Source organism: Gossypium raimondii, chromosome 7 (genome assembly GCF_025698545.1).
Source record: "Gossypium raimondii isolate GPD5lz chromosome 7, ASM2569854v1, whole genome shotgun sequence".
Taxonomy (NCBI): Eukaryota; Viridiplantae; Streptophyta; class Magnoliopsida; order Malvales; family Malvaceae; genus Gossypium; species Gossypium raimondii.
The window spans coordinates 35,427,375-35,449,883 of record NC_068571.1 but is presented as its reverse complement, the minus strand read 5'-3'; the positions used below and the strand labels follow the sequence as shown (position 1 = coordinate 35,449,883).

General features: G+C 32.9%; 1 non-coding gene across 1 annotated transcript; it reads right to left on the bottom strand.

Annotated features, from left to right (window-relative positions):
- Positions 1-21,274: 21,274 nt before the first annotated feature.
- On the bottom strand, positions 21,275-21,381 carry LOC128042740 (small nucleolar RNA R71). The gene has a single exon (XR_008198252.1). It is a non-coding gene; the product is annotated as a small nucleolar RNA R71 (small nucleolar RNA).
- Positions 21,382-22,509: the final 1,128 nt, after the last annotated feature.

Below are 22,509 nucleotides of genomic sequence, written 5' to 3'. Positions count from 1 at the left end.
CATGTTTGCAATTTTATGTTTGTTACTGTAGGACATGTGAAACGAAGGAAACTGAAAAGGTTGGGTCAGGCGATAGATGTTAAAACATAGCATCAATACAACCTGAGTAGGAAAAGAATAATAATGTCATTTCCTTTAAAATCATTTTGGTCACACATTGCATTTAAAAAATAAAAATTGAATTCAAAATTTGAAAGTGATATTATTGAAAAAAGAGAATACACAAACTAATTAGTCAAAGCAAGAAAAAACCACACCAAAACAATTATCACCAAGTGAAGCCATCCCATCCGCCATTCAGTGACGCTCTTTGAAAGTATATCTTATTTTAGTTCCAAGCAACCATCCCTCTAATGGATCTAACCACAATATTATTATAGAAACCATTAATGTCGTAAGTAATTATTTTCTCATTTTTTTAAACGGACCAATTTACTCAACTTTAAAATTGAGAGAGATTGAAGACATTCTTTTACTTTTTATTTACATCAATTTTGTAAAAGTAAAAAGTATAAATCTATAAGGCTTAGTGATTTAATTTGGTCACTAACGTTTATATCTTTGTTAAAATGGGCTTTAATTGTATTTTTGAACCTTTTTCATCATCAACCTTTGTTCTTTTTTTTTAATTTGCTTTTTCTAACAGTTTTAATGAAAGCACTATTAAAAAGTTAACGGAATGATGTGAAATATTTTAATGAGATTTAATTTATTACTTAGATAACCTAATAAGATAATTGCATGTGAAAAATAATAAGATACTTAGATAACCAAATAAGATAATTGCATGTGAAAATAATAAGATAAATAAATAATACATTAAATTTAAAAATAACTCTTAATTTAGAGAAAATAAAACAAATATCTAAAAAATTAACTCAAGAGAAAAACTTATCGATAAACAAACATATGAAAGATTGAAACTTTTGAAAGTAAAGAAATATTGAAACCTTGAATTTATTCATTAAATCATTAGAAAATGCACTTGAAAAAAAATCAAAGGAGCCAAAAAGACATAAAAATACAATTAGTACAATTTTGACAAATATACAAACATTAATGGCCAAACTTATCATTGCACGGATCTATAATGTGTCTATCTTTCAAACATTAAACATACATACTTATTTAATATTGTGCACGTGATATTGTGTACAGTAAATCTTTGAATAGTAAATATTTAAAGTGAATATTAAGATAATATATATTAAAGGTGATTTGTATTGAAATAAATGCTTAATTATAAATAAAAACAATTACTTTCTTTTGGCCATAATAAAAAAAAATTACTTAGTGAATATTTAAAGTAAATATTAAGATACACTATTACTTAGTAGTGGTTATTCATTTTAAATATATATTTTAATAAAAAATCCTTTTATTACTTATAGGTAAATATGTTATGACTTAGAAAGTTTATATATTTAATTCTAAAGATATTTTTTTGATAAATTAGTTCAAAGATATTTAAACAAAATTGTTCTACCAAATTAATAAATTCATATGATTAGTATAACATATATACAAAATATTGATGAAGAATTTTTGAAATCATAATTTAAGTCAAAATTTGAAATTAATGGCACATTTATATAAAGTTGTTCACACTTTAAATTTTCTTATATATAGGTTGCTTGATTAACATGATTGCCTTGGATTATATTCTATCATTTCCTAATAAATGTCATGATTTGTGATTGAGTCTTAACTTGATTGGTATGAGTATTGTTGTCTATGCAGTAGGACGTGTGTTCCAGTGTATTGAAGCGTAAAATCTTAAATAGGTTGGGTAGCTCTCAGCATTAGGTTGAGAAAGGGCTATGGTATAGCTTTCGATTTTTTATTATTTTAATTTTAACTTTTTATGATATATTTAGTTTATTCATAGCACTAGCTCAATCTAAGTATTTTTTTTTATAATTGAAAATGGAAAATAAGATTGCTTGAATCCAAGCTGTTATCCTTTCAACTCAGTAAGTATGTTGCATTATTATTTGATATGATGATCAGATATCTGGAAAAACTTATAAAAAGAACTGTTTGTGTTGGTTGTATGTGATTTAAGTGCAGGAGCAATAGGCATATGCAATGGAAGAATTGCCAATAATTTTCCCACTGAAGAAGAAAATAAGAATCTATGATCCAGATGAGGCAACTCTCTAGGCTCTTAGAGAAACAAACATAGAACTCATCCTAGGTGCTCCAAATGAGGACCTTCAATATTTTGTCGTTGCCTCAACTATAAATGAGTGGGTTCAAAAGAACATAGGAGCCTTCTTACCCGCCATTAAGTTTCGATACATTGTCGTCGGAAATGAAGTGAAACCGACTGATGCAGCAACACTATATTTCTCCCTGTAATGCAAAACATTTACAATGCTTCGGTGTCTGTAATCTTAGATTAAATTAAGGTTTCTACATCAGTTGATACATCTTTGTTGGGAAATTCGAATCCTTCTTCAGTTGGATCTTTTAGTGCTAATGCAACAACTTACATTGCACCAATCATCAGTTTCTTGGCAAGCACTGGGCACCTCTTCTGGCGAATATTTACCCTTACTTTGCCTACATCAGTGACCCGAAAACCATCGACCTTAACTATGCTTTGCTTACGGCTCAAGCAACCGTAGTACGAGATGGCACATTGGAGTATCGAAACCTTTTCGATGCCACATAGGATGCCTTGTAATCTGCTGTTGAGAATGCCAGGAGTGTCAATACGGAGATTGTTGTATCGGAGGCAGGTTGAGCATCTGTCGTAGTGCTAAACATTAGTTTAAAGATTGGTTGAGGTTGTTAGTTTGTTGTCAAAAATTGTTAATTAGTTGGTTAGGAGCAGTTACCTTCATTTAGGTATATAAAATTTATCAGTGTATTCACTCAAGATAAGAAACATTCAATAGAAAATTACTCTGTTGTTTTCCTGGTTTTTCTCTATCAATATATTCATTCATGTATGATATCTAATATAGTATCAGTCGCCTAACCTCCTGGGGTCTTCATCCGCTGCTGCTCCATGGCTAATTCACAAGATTCCACGTCTGTTGATCGTTCTACTCCATCTTTTTCCAGCTCATGGTTGATTCAAGCTTTCCCTCATCACGACATAGTAAAATTAGATGAGAAGAATTTTATGCTTTGGCAGCAACATATCTGATTAATCACAGAAGGATATGAGCTGCAAGGATTTTTAGATGGTACACTACCTGCTCCACCTAGGTTCGTTGCATCTTCGGATGGTGTTCTGACTCCAAATCCAGAAGCATTCGTCTTTCTTCAACAATAAGCTTTTAACCTCTTGGTTGCTATCTATTATTAGTGCATCTTTATTGTCTTCTTTTACAGCCGCTAAAACGACGTGTGACATCTAGAGTATTGCCAACCGACTGTTTGCTGCCTCCACCGGTGTTAAAATTTCCCGAGTCAAACATGAGTTGCAGCCCCTCAAAAAAGGTGTGTTGACTATTACCGAATATGTAGCCAAGGTTCAGAACATTTGTACTCTACTTAAGGCATCTGGTTCTGTCGTTTCGGAGGCTGAAAAGGTAGAAGTAATTCTCACTGGTCTTTCGTCAGAGTTCGATGTCGTGTTAACTCTCGCATCATTTTCGTCGGAGACCCTCCCATTTCAAAAGTTGATTGATGCGTTGATGGAGCTAAAGAGTCGCCAAACACAAACAGTGAAAGAAGTGCCGATGCTTACGAACGTGGCTGAAGCGTCTCCAGCTGTGGCAGTGACCGAATCAGATTGTCGTTTTGGGCGTGATGGTCGCTTCTCGTCTGGCTCACGTGGGTGTGGTGGTTTTCGTCCTCGGATGCAGTGCCAGATATGCAGTCGGTTTGGTCATCTTGCACAAAGATGTTTCTATCGATTCAGCCGTGACTACGGTGGCCCGAGTGAACCAAGTCCGGTTTGATTTTCTGGCCAAAGTCTGCCTAGCAATTTTGCTAACCGATCTACTATTTTTGATGGACATGGGCGGCATCTGGAGACTGTTTCGATTTCGTGGGAAGGCTGGCCGTCGTCTTCAACGTTTGGGTCTAGTTATTCAAATGGTAGGGATTCTAATATTTGTTATGATGGTTTTGCTAGGTATTTTGATGTCCCACATATGCTGTATGGTTAGTATGACAGATTGCAAAATGAACCTGCGTTTAGGAGTAATTGGGGCCATGGTTTTGGGCACGGTATGGAGCGAGATTTGGGGCGCCATTTTGGGCGAGATATGGGCCAACAACAATTTGGACCAAATGCTGATGTGTCTAAGCCACCTATTCCAGGCCAGCCGTTTGGGCTAAACAATTCTAGTGGGCAAACAAATGCTGGTTCGAATTTTGGGCTAAACAATTCTACTAAGCCGCTTAATGGGCAGGCAAATGCTGGTCCGAATTTTGGGCTAAACAATTCTAGAGAGCCCAATGTCAATTATGTGGGTTTTAATGGTTCTCTACACAATAATGGTCCCGAGGTTACGTGGCAAACTAAACCACGTGCTTGAGTACTCGATATTGACTTTTCACAGGGTGTTGGGTTGCCCCGAATTCCTGATTTTCATGCATTTGATTTTTCAGTTGCTACACAACATAATTCTAGTTTTGATAACACTGTTTCATATGTTCCAGTTCCAGTAGGGACCTCATTCTGGTACCCAGATTTAGGGGCCACTCATCATGTCTGTCAAGATGCTTCTGGTTTAAATGCGACAACTCCATATTCAGGTACTTCTTCTCTGGTAATGGGAAATGAAACTCCCACTAAATTTCGTCTATTGGTAATACAGTTCTACCTACAACAAAGAAGTTATTACATTTTTCTAATGTTTCGTGTGTGCCCAGCATCCGAAAAAATCTTATGTCTGTGTCACAATTTGCTACTGACAATAATATTTTTTTTTCAAATTTCATCCGTCTTATTGTGTTATTAAGGATATCCAGACACATGAAACTTTGCTGTGGGGACAAGTTTGTGATGGTCTCTATCAATTTTCGGCCAGTTCGGCTGCTTCATCCGATTCCAGTCTTGTTATTCACAACACCGGGGTTCAAGAGTGTTTTTCTGATGATGATATTTTTACTCTGTGGCATAAAAGACTTGGTCATCCTTCTGCTACGGTTGTTAAACATGTTCTTGACAAGTGTCAAATTGTTTCAAATAAAAAATGCCTTGACAATATTTGTGTTGCCTGTCAGAAAGAGAAATCACATAAATTGCCATTTTCACATTCTACTACTAAATATATGGAATTGTTGGAATTGGTTGTTTCTGATTTGTGGGGACCAACCCCTGTTGCTTCTAAGGGTAATATGTATTATATTTCGTTTGTAGACATGTGTAGTCAGTTTACCTGGGTTTATTTGATTAAATGTAAGTCTCAAGCACTTGACTGTTTCCTTCAGTTTCAAAAAATGATCATCATACAGTTTGGGAAGAATATTAAAAATTTCAGAGTGATTGGGGCGGTGAATTTCGTGCCTTTACATCGGTTCTAGCTAGTCATGGGATTCTTCATCGGGTTTTTTGTCCATATACTTCAGAACAAAATGGGGTTGCTAAGTGTAAACACAGACATATTGTAGAAATTAGACTTATACTATTGGCCCAAGCTAATATACCTATGAATTTTTGGGGATATGCGTTCTGCAGTGCTGTTCATTTCATTAATCGTCTGCCTACTTCAGTTTTTAACGGTTAGTCTTTGTATCTGAGTCTTTATGGTCATGAGCCTACGTATGATCATTTAAGGGTGTTTGGTTGTTGTTGTTTTCCGTATTTACGACCTTTTGTGTCACACAAACTGAATTTTTGTTCACAACCATGTACATTTCTGGGGTATAGCTCTCAATATAAGGGCTATCATTATCTCACACCAGAGGGTAAGGTTGTTATTTCTCGTCATGTTGCGTTTGATGAAAGTCAATTTTTGTTTCATTCGTCTACTCTGGATACTGTTCAATCTTCTTCTAGGTATTCTACATATGTTCCTGTTGTTCGGACCTCTTCTGTTCAGTCTATGGCAGAACCCAGCAGCACGAATGTTCTGTCACCGGCTGTACATTTGTCTCCTGTCCCAAATTCACTGGTTGTACATTTGTCTCCTTTCCCAAATTCACCGACTGTACATCTGTCTCCTTCTCAAATTCTGATCGATCTATTTCGGTTGAGATCTTAGATCCGTCCACAGCAGATAGTCCGGTTGATCAATCAATGTGTCTCCGATTATTCCTTCTCATCCTACCAAAAATACGCATGCTATGTTACTCAGTCTAAAGCAGGAATTTTTAAACCTAGGGCCTTGTCAGTCGACATTGTAGATTTTGAACCTCGAACTATCGAGGAAGCTCTTAATCATGCAGAGTGAAAGTTCGCAGTTCAAGCTGAATTTGATGCTTTAGTAGCCAACTGTACCTGGGAACTGGTTCCTGTACCTCCTGGTAGGAAAGTAATTGGGTGTAAATGGCTTTTCAAAATAAAAAAGAATCCTGATGGGTCAGTTAGTCATTGGAAAGCTCGGTTGGTAGCAAAGTGTTGCTCTCAGGTTCCTAGGTCAAACCTGCTCCTATATAGACCATTTTATTTGTTGCTGTATCTAATGAATCGAAACTTCGCCAAGTTGATGTAAACAATGCTTGTTTAAATGGAGACTTGACTGATGAAGTCTTCATGCAGCAGCCTCCGGGATATGTTCAATTTGGACCAAATGGTGAATCATTGGTGTGTCGTCTAATGAAGGCTTTGTATGGATTACGATAAGCTCCTTGTGCCTGGTTTGAGAAGTTGAAACAATTTACTCTCTCTATTGGTTTTGTCTTATCTAAAACTGATGCTTATTTGTTTGTTAAAGATTCAACCAAATCAACCGTCTATATCTTGGTCTATGTGGACGATATTATTATTACTGATAGTTTGACTGATGAAATCAATTGTTTTGTTCAGTAGCTACATAACCAATTTTCTCTAAAGGATATGAGTGAGCTTCATTAGTTTTTAGGGATTGAGGTCAGTGGGTCCTCCATTGGTAGTCTTCACTTGTGCCAGCGCAAATACATTCGAGACCTTCTTGACAGGAGTTCTCTGATTAATGCAAAGAGTGTTCATACACCAATGGTTAATTCCTCGACTTTGTCTAAAGATGAAGGTGATCGACTTGTTGATCCTACTGAATATAGAAGTTTAGCTGGTGCTCTCCAATATGTGGTTCTAACTCGACCAGATATTGCCTATGTTGTAAATCGTATATGTCAATTCATGCATGCACCTACTACGGTTCACATGGTAGCATTAAAACTTATTTTGCAATATTTGCATGGTACTATCACTCATGTGCTGGTTTTCGACGATCCAACAGACTATCTTTAGTTGGATATGCTGATGCCAACTAGGGTCTTGATTTTGATGATCGTCGGTCTACTACGGGGTTTTGTGTTTATTTTGGTCATACTCCTGTTTCGTGGTGTTCTAAGAAACATCAAGTTGTGTCCTAGTCTACGGCAGAGGCTGAATATCGAAGTCTAGCAGCAACTTCTAGTGATATTGCATGGTTAGTTTCTCTGTTAACAGAGTTACAAATCAGTTCTGCTAATCCTCCTACAGTTTGGTGTGACAATTCAAGTGCAGTTGCTGTTACAGCTAATCCAGTCCTACACTCCAAGTTCAAGCATGTTGAACTTGACTTATTTTTTGTTCGTGAAAAGGTGACTAAAGGGTCTCTCATTGTTGGTGAAGTTCCAGCTTGTGATCAAGTTGCAGATATTCTCACTAAACCATTGTCTGCATCTTTGTTTGCTCGATTTCGAAGTTTACTTCGAGTCTTACCCGTTCAGAAGCTGATTGAATGTTAAACGTTAGTTTAAAGATTGGTTGAGGTTGTTAGTCTGTTGTCAAAATTTGATAATTAGTTGGTTAGGAGCAGTTACCTTCATATGGGTATATAAAATTCATCAGTGTATTCACTCAAATAAGAAACATTCAATAGAAAATTACTCTGTTGATTTCCTGGTATTTCTCTATCAATATATTCATTCATGTATGATATCTAATACGGAGAGATGACTATTACAATTGGCAATGCAAGCACTTACTATCAGAATTTGGTGAATCATGTTAATGGTGGAACTCCCAAAAGGCTTGGAAAACCTATAGAATAAACTTATCTGTCCGCAATGTTCGATGAAAATGAGAATGGTCCGGCTGAAACCAAACGCCATTTCGGCCACTTCTACCCTAACAAGCAGCCCAAGTATAATTTTAGTTTCAGCTAATTGGAGAAGGGAAAGCTGTAGACAAGTAATAAATGTTAGCAAAGGTAGTTGAAATTTTATATGAAGTTCAAGTGGTATTATGTCTTGATGAGGTTTACCAAGTTTTAGAAATCTAAAATTTGCTATTATTATCACGGGTAGCCTTTAAAAACACACTATAAATACATTGAAAACAAAGGATACACTAAACATTAGAGCTATGAGTATGTAATTAATTGTTAGGGTTGTGATCCCTTGACCTTTCCCCCAACAATGCATTATATTCTTCTCTGAGGGTGTTGTATGTGTGGGTGAGGTTATGGAAAGCTTGTTTCTTCTCATCCAGGTTATCATTCTTCTTCTTCTTCATGTGCAGGTGAAGCTTGAGAGCTTGGATTTGTGTGTTGAGGTGTTGGATCTTTTGTGTTTTCTCCTCATGCACTTTCTGCAGTGTTTCCAACTCCGATACGGCTTGAGCTTGAGCTTTTAACAGCACAAAACAACGCCTTTTAGTATATATGAGTGTAAAGTGAAAGAGAAATAAAAAGAAAGTGGTACCTGGAGGATTATTGCAGGAGCTGTTACTGCGACCTTCCATGATGTTTACAGATTCCTTAACAAAATATTTTTAACAATCAACTAAATTAAATCCAAGATAAAACTGGATGGTATGAAATCCTGAAAGGTTTACATATGTATTTCCTATTGCAGTTTGTTCTGTGAAGGCATTATAAGCCATTTGTCCACATATGCCAGAATTACACTAGTCTCTTTCTACAATCTTCCATTCTTTTTTAGATATGAGTCGACTTTGAATCTCTTGACTCTACTACATCTCTATTTCATCAAATTTTCTCTCGTCAGAATTATGAGTGCTCTATTTTGCATCAATGGAAGTATGAACTAAGTCCGCTGACGCATGCCGCCAACGTGTCAACATGTGTGCCCAAAATTTTTTATTTTTTCTTAAAAAAAAAAAAAAACTGGTCATCCAATTGCCATCTTTACTTGGTAGCCTCCATTTGAATTTTTTTTTACACAATTTAGAGATCATAAACTTTTAAATTGGATGATATTATGCATTTAAATGCGCTGCAGTGGGATATGGAGGATTATGCTCTTAATTAACGTTGGAATATGTATACAACTTCTTAATAAAAAAATGAAATATCGGATTAAACATAGAAACTTGATGGTATCAAAGTTTATGTTCTATAGAAAAACTTAAGCAGCAGCAGTTAATACATACATACAACGTAAATCTAGTGGCAAAGCCTTCTAGGAATCGCAAGAGGTAACTGGTAAGTAAAAGTGTAAAACAATGGTTGATAAACTAACCTTTTAGAGTAGTGTGGATATATCCATGAAAGTGCAGATTGTTGTGTATCTTTTATTTGTTGGGGTAACAATGGAACAACTTTTACGACTTTAATATGTGAAACTGAAACTTGGAAAGGTTAACACCGACACATGACAAAAAGGTGTGATGAGATGAGCGCATCTTCTTTTTTTTATGGAAACAATATATTGAAAGCCATATAGATTTTAACGCACAGATATGCTGAGCCCAAGGACTGTAAAAGCCAAACACACGTCCAACACCTTCCACTTTTGATTCAAGGAATCATCATGAAAATTAAAATAATCAAATTTAAAAATAACTAAAATGTTCATATTTGTAAAATAAAAAATAAAAAATAACTATATTTATAAAAGTGAAGGATAAAGAATCGATACCATCATCATCGTTATAATTATTGTTGATGCACAAATTAATCAAATAGCTAAAAATGGATTATAAAATGACCTAAAATTGGGTTAAAAGAAATATATATATATAATTAAAAACAATTTTTAATTAAAAATCCCAAATTAATTAAGGAAAAGGCAACAGATCCATTTTTCTTGGGCTTTAAATTGGATTGATTTTCGTATTTTGATGGATTCGTCTATCTTTCTATTCAAGTTATAAAGTTAATCGCTTGACTAATCCAATCATAGTTCAGCATCATCATCATCAGCTCCAGCTTCTTTCCATTTCTCCCCTTTTTGAACAAAACAATTGCCAAACCATCAGTGCTCGGGGTGAGCAATCAAGTCATTGCGCAAGGCAATCTTTCAATCTCTAATATGCTACGTGACTCGAATTTCAGCTTGAAGTTTGGGTATGGCTCGATTGCGAGTCAAGTCAAGAAATTAGATGATCAATCATCCTCTGACTAAAACCTGCGAGGTTACTCGATGGACTTGCTGAAATGGGCACTTCAGGAGCCAGACACAGTTGCAGGTTCCTTTTCTTCCTCCTCTCCTTGTTGGTCAGCATGATCTGTGGATGTTTGCTTTCCCTCGAGCCATTTAGGAGAGAACTTAAGCTCAACAACCGTTCTCTCAAGGTGTTCAGTGGCTCGGACAAGTTTAGGATTTTGCTTTAAAAGGACAAGTCTAGGATTCAAAAGTCCCAAAATGAACCAAAACATAACTAATTTGTCAATTATAACAAATTCACATGAAAATATACTCAAGACATAAAAATCCACATAATGGCTTAGGTACATATCCAAAACTAAGTTCAAAAGCAAGAAATTATAAAGATTAATGAGTGTAGCTAAGGCGCAAGGTCTTGGATGCTGGCGCAACTGAATCAAGACTTGTATGCACTCCCATTATCTATGCATAGAACAAACAATTCGTACGCTGAGCTTTTTGAAGCTTAATGATGCTAACATAATCAAGTTAATAATATATAACATTAAGACATGCTAACATATAAAAAGATTAAGTATATGTGTTTCACATAGTCAATATAATATTAAATTGGCTGTTTTAATACATTTCTAATAACACAATTCAAATCACTTGATATATCTAAACCATACTTGGACATTACCTCAAAACATTACTTAACATATTTTCATGTATCATGATCATCGACAACTCCAATTCATAACTATTATTACCATATTAAATCATAATCAAAATATGCCCCTATTATCCAAATGTGGAACCATGAATGGATATACAAATTAAATCCCTATAATATGCCTCAAAAGTTGCACACAAGCGTTAAGTGGGCAAAGGTGAGCTAATGTGTGTAAAAACACAATTTCCCTTAACAAACCAGTAATGCAAATGTAAATTTGCACAAATTCCAACATTGCTTGATAGGACGTTTAGTATTAACATATGTCTTAAGACATCAAGCATCACCAATTATCATCAAACGTTACAATAATCAATCCTACGTTTTGCACAACAAACATTTAAATGTTAATTACATGCTTTCCCAATAATTTACCATAATCTAATGTCTAAACATGATTACGACAATAGCACAACTCAAGCATGAGCCAATATATAGCCAGCAACACAGCATCATTAGTAAAACCTAATCTATATTACTTCATCAAGTCTATTTGAACTGTTAGTACAAAACTTCGATGAGGAAAATCTCAAACACACATACAGAACACGAACAACAACTTGAATAGAAGAAATAGGACAAGGCTCTAAGGCGTATATCAAGCCAATATCTTTAAGGTACTATTCGTCTTTTCCTATACTCGGTGTGAAAATGAGTTTCAAGCAAATGAACCTCGAGGATACAATGAAGCCCGATGACTATCTGTGTTTTGCATTGGCGAAAATAGTCCACTAAGCACTAAGCAATGTATAACAAGACAATCAATTTCAATAAAGAATTTTTGCACTAACTCTTTATAGAACAATCTAATAACATTAGAAGATGGAGAAAAGGTAGAAATAATTTTTAGAGTTTGTTGGTATGATTTCTAAATGAAATCTCATTCCTATTTATAAGAATTTTCATGTCTCTTCATAAAGACATCTTTCAATAGGTGTCTTTTCTAAATAATCACATATCTAAAAGAGACATAATTATTCATCTAATATCTCTTGATTAAACATAACTATTCAAATAATATTGTTTGAATAGTTATAATTCTTTGTCAAAAATCAAGCCATATAACTTTTTACCAATAACCAAAAGATATAACTTTTGATTAATTACACACTTTCATTTATAGTTATTGGAACACTATAAATATTTGAAAATGTTTCAACATGAATTAAGCTAGCACAAACAAAACAACAACGCCTTCGCAATCTTCTCCTTCCCTTTGGCCTTAGACGAATCGACCACTTCCTTTGCTATAAACCACAATCAAAAAAAATAAAACAATGTTAGAGAAATATAATCAAACATCAAATCCTTCTAAAACTATTAGTGAGATGCAAACTGATATAGTGAAATATTTTCTCACCTTTTTTGACAACTCAAGAGAACTCCAATCTAACCCATTTGAAATCAAAATCTAACCTCAAAATGAAGTTTAGAAACTCCTAAACACTCAAAATCGTTAACAACACTAGCTCCTAAGCTCTCTCTTTCTCTAAAACTCTCCAAGCACTCAACCAAGGCATCTTTAGAGAACTCTATCAAAACTAAGATCAAACTTAAGATTCAACTATCCCACTTGATTCTAAACTCAAATCTAATAACATAAAGAAACAATAGATTCAAAGCTTTCTCACTTTACCTTGAAAAATGCTAAAAATGAAATAAAAATAAAAACAATAATTTTCAATTTTTAGACCTTATAGATTATGGTTAGAAATCATTTTATCTTGCTGGAAAATCAAAGAATGATCAAAGAAATCAAAAGAAAACTCTACTCCTCATCCCTTCCAAAATTGGCAATATGATCGATTGAGAGGGTCGCACTAGCGACCACTATAACGCTCCTGATCCGACTGAACTTCCAAGTCTTGTTTGGGGTGTTACAAAGCCAAACAACAACAATTAAATTGGTTACATCAAAATTTATTATTGGTTTTGTACTATGTTTAAGTTGAAGATTTAGTCTCTATCCTTTGAATAAATCATTTTTAATTTCTATACTTTTCAAAATTTAAAATTTTAGTCTTAGCTTAAATGGTAGTTATTAAGTCCGTCAACTAAAGTGGCTTCATTTTTTGTGTGTATGTGAATATTATGTGAAAATAACTAGCCTATATGGTATGACACATGTGATAATATTTTTCGCATAAGATTTTAGAAATAGTAAAATTTAAATTACCGAATTTAATAACTACCTTTTGGTCAGAATTGAAATTTTAAAATCCAAAAAGCACGCGAACTAAAAATATCAAATAATAATATAAAGATTAAGTTTGCAACTTATTAATATTATAGGGACTGATAGTTTAATTTAACTGCAATTTTAATTCAAATAAAATCATGAATACTAACTGAAGTAGAAGAAATATGTAATTTATGATTTAACTACTGTTTCTCATTATTGGAAATAATAAAAGGTATGCCACTTGATTTTTTTAATATGTTTCATATTATATAAATATCAAAATAATGGATGAAAAGCTAGGTGTTTTTTTAAGTATTTATATTTGACACATATTTTAAAATTTTAATATAAGATATAATTATTTAAATATATAGAAAAGTTAAACATACGTGCCTCGAACATATTTATACTTAGTAGCTTCAAATAATGAAAGATTTTAAAATCCATAGCGTTTTATAGGATAAATTAATCATATATGTCAAAAAGAAAAAGTTTATTAGTTAAATAGGTCATTTTTTAAAGAAATATATCGATTTTAGAGAGTGTGTATGAAAGTTGGACTTGTTTTCTGATTAGGCAGCAGGAAAGGCAGCTGGATGCGCTTTCCCTTTAAATATTATTTTTTGATTTTTTTTAATATAGTTAGTTTTTTTTATCAGGTGGTTAAATATTAGTGGTTTTATCATTAAGTCTCAAGTTTGATTCTTCTCCTACTCACATTTGTATTTTTTATTTTATGTTGTTTTAAGCTTTTTATTATTTTTAATTAATGTTTTTAACATATTAGCTCCTTTGGTTAAATGGTTAAATAATAATAATTTTATCCTTGAGTTTCGGTACAATTCCCCTCTTCTAAACACATTTGTAATTTTTATTTCATGCTTTTATTTTAATTAATAAATATATTGTTTTCAATTTTTTATTTTTAATTCATCTTTTAATTGATATCTTTTTAATGAAAAATCAAATAATAAATATGTAATTATATAATAAAAATATATATTTTACATATATCATTATGTTAAAAATATTTGAAATTAATAACTCCTTTATATATAATATAAACATCAAATAATTTTTTGATATATTTTCTTTATAATATTTATATACAAATATTTATTTTCTCTACGTATATTGTGGGTATGGTGATTTCTAATATTGTAAGATGAAATAGTTATTCAAATATAATTATTATTTTATATGTAAAATATTTCAAATATCATTGTTTTTCATCTACATTGTGGGTATGATATTTCAAATATTTTTATATGTGAAATATTTTAATTAATTATTTCAAATACCATTATGTTTATATGTGAAATATTTCAAATACACATACAAAAATATATAATACTAAAATTTACTACACTTATGATATGGATTGAAAATTAAATATTACACATATAAAAATTATATTTACTAAAATAATTATATTTGTAATAATTATTTAATTTTATGAATAAAAGAGATATTAATTAAAAGATGAACTAAAAATAAAAAAATTAAAACAATATATTTATTGATTAAAAATAATAAAAAGTTTAAAACAATATGAAATACAAAATACAAATGTGAGTGGGAGAAGAATCGAACCCCGGACTCAAAAACAAAACCATTAATATTTAATCATCTGACCAAAGATACTAATTATATTATAAAAGTAAAAAAGAAATGCAATTCAAAGTGGGTGCGCTTTCCTGGCAGCGCTAGACGTACTTTCACACACACTCTTCAAAATCGGTCTATTTCTATAAAAAAAAGGCCTATTTAACTTTTTTTTTTGTATATATTACTAATCTAGCCCATTTTATTAATCAATATTGCATCAACTTTTAAACCTCAATATTTAAAAAAACATCCTCCAATTTTTTTTTGGTGAACTATAAGAGGAAGGTAAAGCCCTAACAACAATGCTACTAGTGCGACTCAAGCCTAAGCCACACTTGAGACAATGAATACCACACCTGAGACAATGAATATCCTGACCATCAGACCAACACACAAAGTTCAAAACATCCTCTAGTTTGATTACAAATTATTTACATGTATGCACAAAAAAAATCATTAATATAATATTTTGAATGAAATTAATTAATAGTTTTTTCTTTTCAAAAAATTAAATTAATTAATGGTTGAATTTTCTAGACTGCTTCAAAATACATCTTTTCTATAAGTTACTGTTAATTAAATAATGACTTAATATATAATTTGATATTTAAGTTTAATATTTTTAATGTGGTACTTGTGTTTTTTTAAATTTGATATTTGTATTTGACAAAAGGTATATATTTTGATACACAAAGGTAACCGTGTTCAAAAACTTTTATATATATTTCTTTTATAAATGCATACATTTATCAACATTGTAAAATATTTTAAAACAATTTTCAATATTTAAGAACGAGTTAAATGTGATCTTAAAACACTTTGAGTTATTAGATGGGGCACATCCAAGTTATAAAAAAAGTTCAAAGTTTGTCGGCTAAAACGAAGTCTTTCGACTTGAGAAATATAAAAGTTTCATAATATATTAAAAATTTAATCAATTTAAATAAAATCATTAAATAACATAAAAATAACTTCAAGGTTTTAAAATCAACTTAGAAGCATTTAGAAACACTTTTCGAGTGATCGGAGGTGTTCGAGGTTAAATACCAGCTTTGGGGAGCTCAAAACAACCAAAATAGTGCAGTAGCCTCATATCGATACCTAACCCCTAGGTATCGGTACCTAGACCACGTACTATAACATTTCAGCTACTGACTTGTTCGAGTGTGATGTCTATGATAAGGGTACTAGACCCTGGGCCCCTGAAACTGAAAATAGGTAAAAAAACACTTTAAAAACATAACCAAACATCACTATATCATTTCATTATGAATCAAAACATTATAAATCAAAATTTAAAATTATTTAAACTCAATTACAAAGCATAAACACATTCATGGGTAGAATAACATTCACAATGGTTAAGAAAACTATAAAGAATTTAAACATGCTATTCCACCTTACAACCTTACATACAAAATGAAGCTTTGTATACATGCCACCTAATTTAACTCAAATAACATTCAAATATTTAAAATACAACCTTAAAAGTTTGTCTGGTGATGCAATGCTCCCAAGCTATCATAGCGACTTCTCGACAAGGCCATATCTACACGTTTTAAACCACTAACGCGTGAGCTTTAAAAGCTCAGTAAGTAACAAGGATAATCAAACTTATCCTACGTCCTTATTAATGTTGAGTCCTTCAATGAAATACCTTACCTAGCTCATTCATGCCATATTTTAATCAGTTTATTAATTTTTACCAAATGAAGGACTCAACTTACCACTTCAGGTTTTATTAGTTGATTATCCAAGTTCCATATGAGAAATTTGTTAGTACAAAAATTCAATGAGGAAAATATCGAACACACAAAAGCAACACAAACAACAAGTCGAACAAAAAACGAAGAAATAAGACAAGGCTCTAAGGCATGTATCAAGCCACTATCTTTAAGGTTCTATTCACCCCTACCTATAATGGTGTGCAAATGAGTTTCAAGCAAATGAACCTCGAGAATGCAATAAAGCATGATGATTATTTGCGTTTTGCATTGACTTAAATAGTAAGCACTAAGCAATGTATAACAAAAAAATTCAATTTCTATAAAGAATTTCTACAATAGCTCTTTATAGAACAATCTAATAATATTAGAAGATGGAGGAAAGATAGAATGTATTTTTAGAACTTATTGGTATGATTTCCAAATGATATCTCATTCCTATTTATAGGAATTTTCATGTCTCTTTATAGAGACATCTTTCAATAGGTGTCTTTTCTAAATAATATCTTTAAAAGAGACATAATTATTCATCTTATATCTCTTGATTAAACATAACTATTCAAATGATATTTTTGAATAGTCATAATTCTTTATCAATAACCAAGAAGATATAACTTTTGATTAATTACACCCTTTCATTTATAGTTATTGGAACACTATAAACATTTGAAAATCTTCCAACAATCTCCCCATTTTCAAAATATTTTAGATTTTGATAATATTTGAAATCAATTTGCATAAATGAAGGTGTCTTACGATTGAGCCTTCACTTAGTGAAAACATGTTAAAGTTAATCGAAATTCCATGGTAGACTAAGCTTTGAACCAATTATTCCATTTGATTAATTGAACACATCTCACATAATGATTTCAACACCGATCAATGCATAGTATCTAGAGACACTATAATGGCCATGTGTTTGTGTCCTCTTTTCATGAGTGTTGTCAGAGCCAAGCTCTTTAGCTTCTAGAACCGACCACACTTCCACTAAGATAGGTAGACCCCATCAAGAGTGTTTTTGTAATTATAACACTTTAACATATGTATGTTATGAGTCTATTAAGAGTATATTACTCATCCTTCCCTTACCATTACGGGTACCTAGCACTTTAATCTTAGGATTCATTTATTTGTAGTGCTAGCAATCACATACTAATTATGTACTTTGTCTCATTAAACTTAAAACTTAACGTTATACCAAGAGTTGAATCAAGTTTCCATCTTGGGTGATTCTAATTAATGGGTTTGAGTCCCATTCCTTTTCAGGTCTTGTTGAGTACATCTCTAGCAAGACTTTTTATCAAAGGATCCACCAAATTTTCACTTGTCTTCACATAATTAATAGTGATCACTCCATCAAAGATTAATTGTTGGACATAGCTATGTCTTAATCTAATGTGTTTAGACTTTCCATTATATACTTGGTTATATACCTTTGCTAGAGTAGCCTCATTATCACAACGGATAGAAATAGTTGAAATTGTTTTAGGCCATAGAGGTACATCATAAAGCAAATTTCTTAACCATTCTGCTTCTTTAGATGCAACGGCTAATGCAAGAAATTTGGCTGCCATAGTGGAATCAATAATAAATTTTTGTTTCTTAGAACCCTAAGAAATGGCTCATCCACCAAGAATGAAGATCTATCCACTAGTAGAAGCATGATCTTCCAAACTTGTAATCCAACTAGCATTCGAATACCCTTCTAAAATTAAAGGATATCAATTATAGAACAATAAATAGTTAATATTTTTTTTAAACACCTAAGTACTCTATTCAAAGCTTGTCAATGCAAACTACTTGGATTACTTGAGTACCTACTTAATTTCCCAACAACATATGCAATTTCTGGTCTTGTACAAGTCATTATTTACATAAGACAACTGAGACTTGTATATTTCAATTGATTAATTTTTCTACTAGCATTAGATACTAATTTTATTTGAGGATTCATGAGTGTAGATGTTGGTATAAAATTAAAAGATAAAACTTTTAAGCACATTTTCAATGTAATGTGATTGTGATAAAGCTATAGTGCTTTCCTCTCAAGTTATTTTAATCCTAAGAATAACATCTGCTACACCCATATCCTTCATAGGAAAGTTGTTTGAGAAAAATTTCTTTGTGTTTTTATTTGTTCCAAATATGTGCCAAATTTTAGCATGTCATCTACATATAATAAAATTATGATACCTTTTCCATTTTCAAATTTGCTATATATACACTTATCAGATTCATTTATTTTATAGCCATTAGGTAGAACAACCTTATCAAACTTTTGGTGTCATTACTTTGGGTTTGTTTAAGTCCATATAGAGATTTAACAAGCTTACATGCCTTATGCTCCTGTCTTGGAACAACAAATTCTTTAGGTTTTTCCATGTACACTTCCTCTTCCAATTTACCATTTAAAAATGCAGTTTTAACACCCATTTGGTGAACACCAAAATTATACATTAAGGTAAGTGATATTAAGAGTCTAATCTAATCTATCACAGTTCGTTGTAGCAGATTAAACCATTTTTCTATACTTAAAGAGCTCGTATAAATGCAATTTAGTTATATTTTTACTTAGTTTCCATTTTTAGTTCATAAATAATAAGAAGTGTAATTTGAGTCATTTATATGACCTTAAGGGCCAAAATAGGCCTAAAGGAAGGCTATCGTATTCGGTGAGTGTGTAGGACATCATTCGAAGGCATAAGAAAACGAGACTGGTCGCGATGTTGCAACACAAAGTGTTGATGTTGCAACATAATGAGCAGAGCACTCAAAACGAGCAAACTACCTTCAATGTCGCGACATACCCAAAGGGGTCATGACACAACCCTGTAATCAAGCTTTAGCTCGTAAACTACCATCAGTGTAGCGACACAAGTCAAAGGGAGTCGTGACACCGCTTTGACGGGAAAAATTAATGAGCCAAGGGCATTTTGATCCGCACAACAAACTTTAGTGCAAAAACGTCAGTCGAATTAAGTCAACAGACGACGACTAACCCTAAGCTTATAAATAGACAACTCTAAACACTTCATAGACAACTTTTATTCAAGTTTTAGTAGACGTCTTTCATTTAGTTTTATTTTCAATTTCTTTCTAGTTTATTTTGTACTTAGATTTCTTTTATCATTGTAATTTTATTTTAGTTTCTTTTTCGTTCTTCGAGGAATATGATTTGTGGAAACAATCGACTCTTTGCAGGGAATATGATGTTTATTAGATCCATAAGGAACTAACCCTTTTATAGGAGATTAGCGAGTAGATGTGGGAGTAATTAACTCTTATGTAAGGTTTCCCAGCAGATCAGCTGATTAGGATAGGGAGAACTTAAAACCCTAGGCCTGACAACCCTAGAAAGTCATCTAGGTGGGAATGAACCCAAAATCGGTCTAGACTGTGAGGTCGAGAGATAAGTAATTCTTGTCGACTCATTAGTTTAGTGGAAGATTGAGAGATCCTGTTAGGTTAATGACTAGTTGATTGAGTAGAACCCAAAAAAAGGAGTTAGTTTTGACCACTGAAATAAGTTAGTCTTCTGTCCTTAGAATTGATAAAATTTATAAATTATTTTCTCTTCTTTGTTTTTATGCATTTTAATTATTTCTATAAAATATGATTTTTCATCACCCTAGGATTCATCGTAATATAGTTTAATTAAATTACTAATTAGATCTATTAACGTAGAGATTAGAATTAGTTTAATTTCGCCTCCCTTGGATACAATTCTCAGAGTACTCAAATACTTCGTTCTATAAATCTATATTACAACCTGACCGTATACTTGCAGAAACTACCTAACGATTATATTTGGTTGCAGGATTTACACTCTATACGTTAGTATGTCTGGAGGCAATCAAGTTGCTGGCGTCGTTGCCTGGGAGGCAACGCCACTAGATTAGTTTAATTTTTTATGTTTAATAGAATAATTAGAAAAATTTTAAATTATAGATACGATTTTAATTTTTAGTTGTTTTTCTTTTTCTTTACTTGCATTTTTGCTTTTTCTTTGTGGTTTTAGTGCATGACTTGAAATAAGGGCACACCCATAAAGCCGACCACTAATCTAGAAAGAGTTATTCATAGAAATCGTGGACAACAACAACAGTAGATGCAGAATAACCCACCTGCTACTGTCAATCCACAACACGAAAATTCATTTTTTGATATTCTTAAATTGCTAGATCGACCACCACCACTATCGCAATTACCGCTAAAGCAGTAGATGGCTCAAGAGGAACACACACTGGGAGATTACACATTACCAACCTTTGACGCAGTACAAGGTAGCATCACAAGGCCGACTATAACCAAAATAATTTTAAGATAAAGCCGACAATGATCCAGATGATACAAAATAACCTATAGTTCAAAGGGACAATAAAGGAGGACCCGAACTAGCATATAAAATGATTTCTCCAACTTTGTGATACCTTTAAGTCTAACAAGGTCACAAATGATGCTATTCATCTTTGGTTGTTCCCTTTCTCCTTAATAGATAACGTTTTCTCTTGGTTAGACTCGCATGCACCAGGATCCATCAAGACATGAAACGAACTTTCAAAGAATTTCTCATACATTTTTTTTCCTATTAGCAAAACGATCCAACTGAGAAGAGAGATTGCCATATTTAAGAAATTAGAGAAAGAAAACTTTCACAAAGCTTGGGAAGGATTCAAGTCGCTGGTACAAAGATGCCCTCACCATGGTTTACTTGATTGGTTACGATTGCAGATGTTCTATAATGGGCTAGATGTACAATCAAGATTAGGACTAGATGGAGCCGTAGGAGGAACTTTGATAAACCAGACATAAGAAGATGTGTATGATCTGATAGAAAACATGGTAATGAATTCCTGCCAATGGCTAAATGGGCGATTTACTTATGGCCAAAGACCATCCACAGTTAAAGTTGTCCATATGGAAGACAAGTATCAACAAATTTTGGACAAACTTACCCAGATCTAGTCAACATCTAGTAGGTCCACAATATATGGTGCAGATAGACCAGTTGGCCAGTATCCTAAGAACCCAACCGAGAATGTAAATTACATTAGGAATGGGGGTGGAAATCCCTATTCAAATACTTATAATCCTAGTTGGGGAGATCACCCAAATCTAAGATGGGGTGGCAATCAAATAGGAGGTAACGGTCCTAACCTAGTTAAACAAAATATTACTTACCAACCTCTATATTTGTAGAAACCTCAGGAAAGGGCCAACCCAAAAGATAGACTAGTTTGTGGTCAATGACTGGATCGATTTGAGGGAGAGATGCAGTCAATGCGAACAGTTGTAAGACACGAACCACATTAACAAAACTCGAAGATCAAATGAGCCAATTAATGAGCATGGTGGGAGACATCAAACGAAAAATTGGTACGGACATTCCAAACAATACTGAAAATAATCCGCGAAGAGAAGGGAAGAAGCAAGTGAAGGCAATAGCGCTCCGGTCAGGTAAAGTATTGAGTAGCCTGAATAGCCCTACTCAAGAGGAAGGTGATGGGGAAGCTAGAGATCTTCAAGACGAAATCCCTCAAAACTATGATGCTAAACCAAAGCCAGAAAAGGTAGTCGAGCTAGCAGTTGAGTCGGAAGCCAAACAAAACGTAAAACCTGTACTTAAAAAGGTACCATTCCCTTTACGGCTAGAGGACAAGTTGAAATGGGATGAAGCGAAGTTCGTAAGTTTTTTAAACTTATTTAAATCGCTTAGCATTAATTTACCTCTCATCGAACTAATCGAAAAATTTCCTAAGTATGCTCAATTTTTAAAGGAAATAATGGCTAGGCGTAAGAAAATTAAAACGAAAGAGTAAGTTAACCTATATGCATCC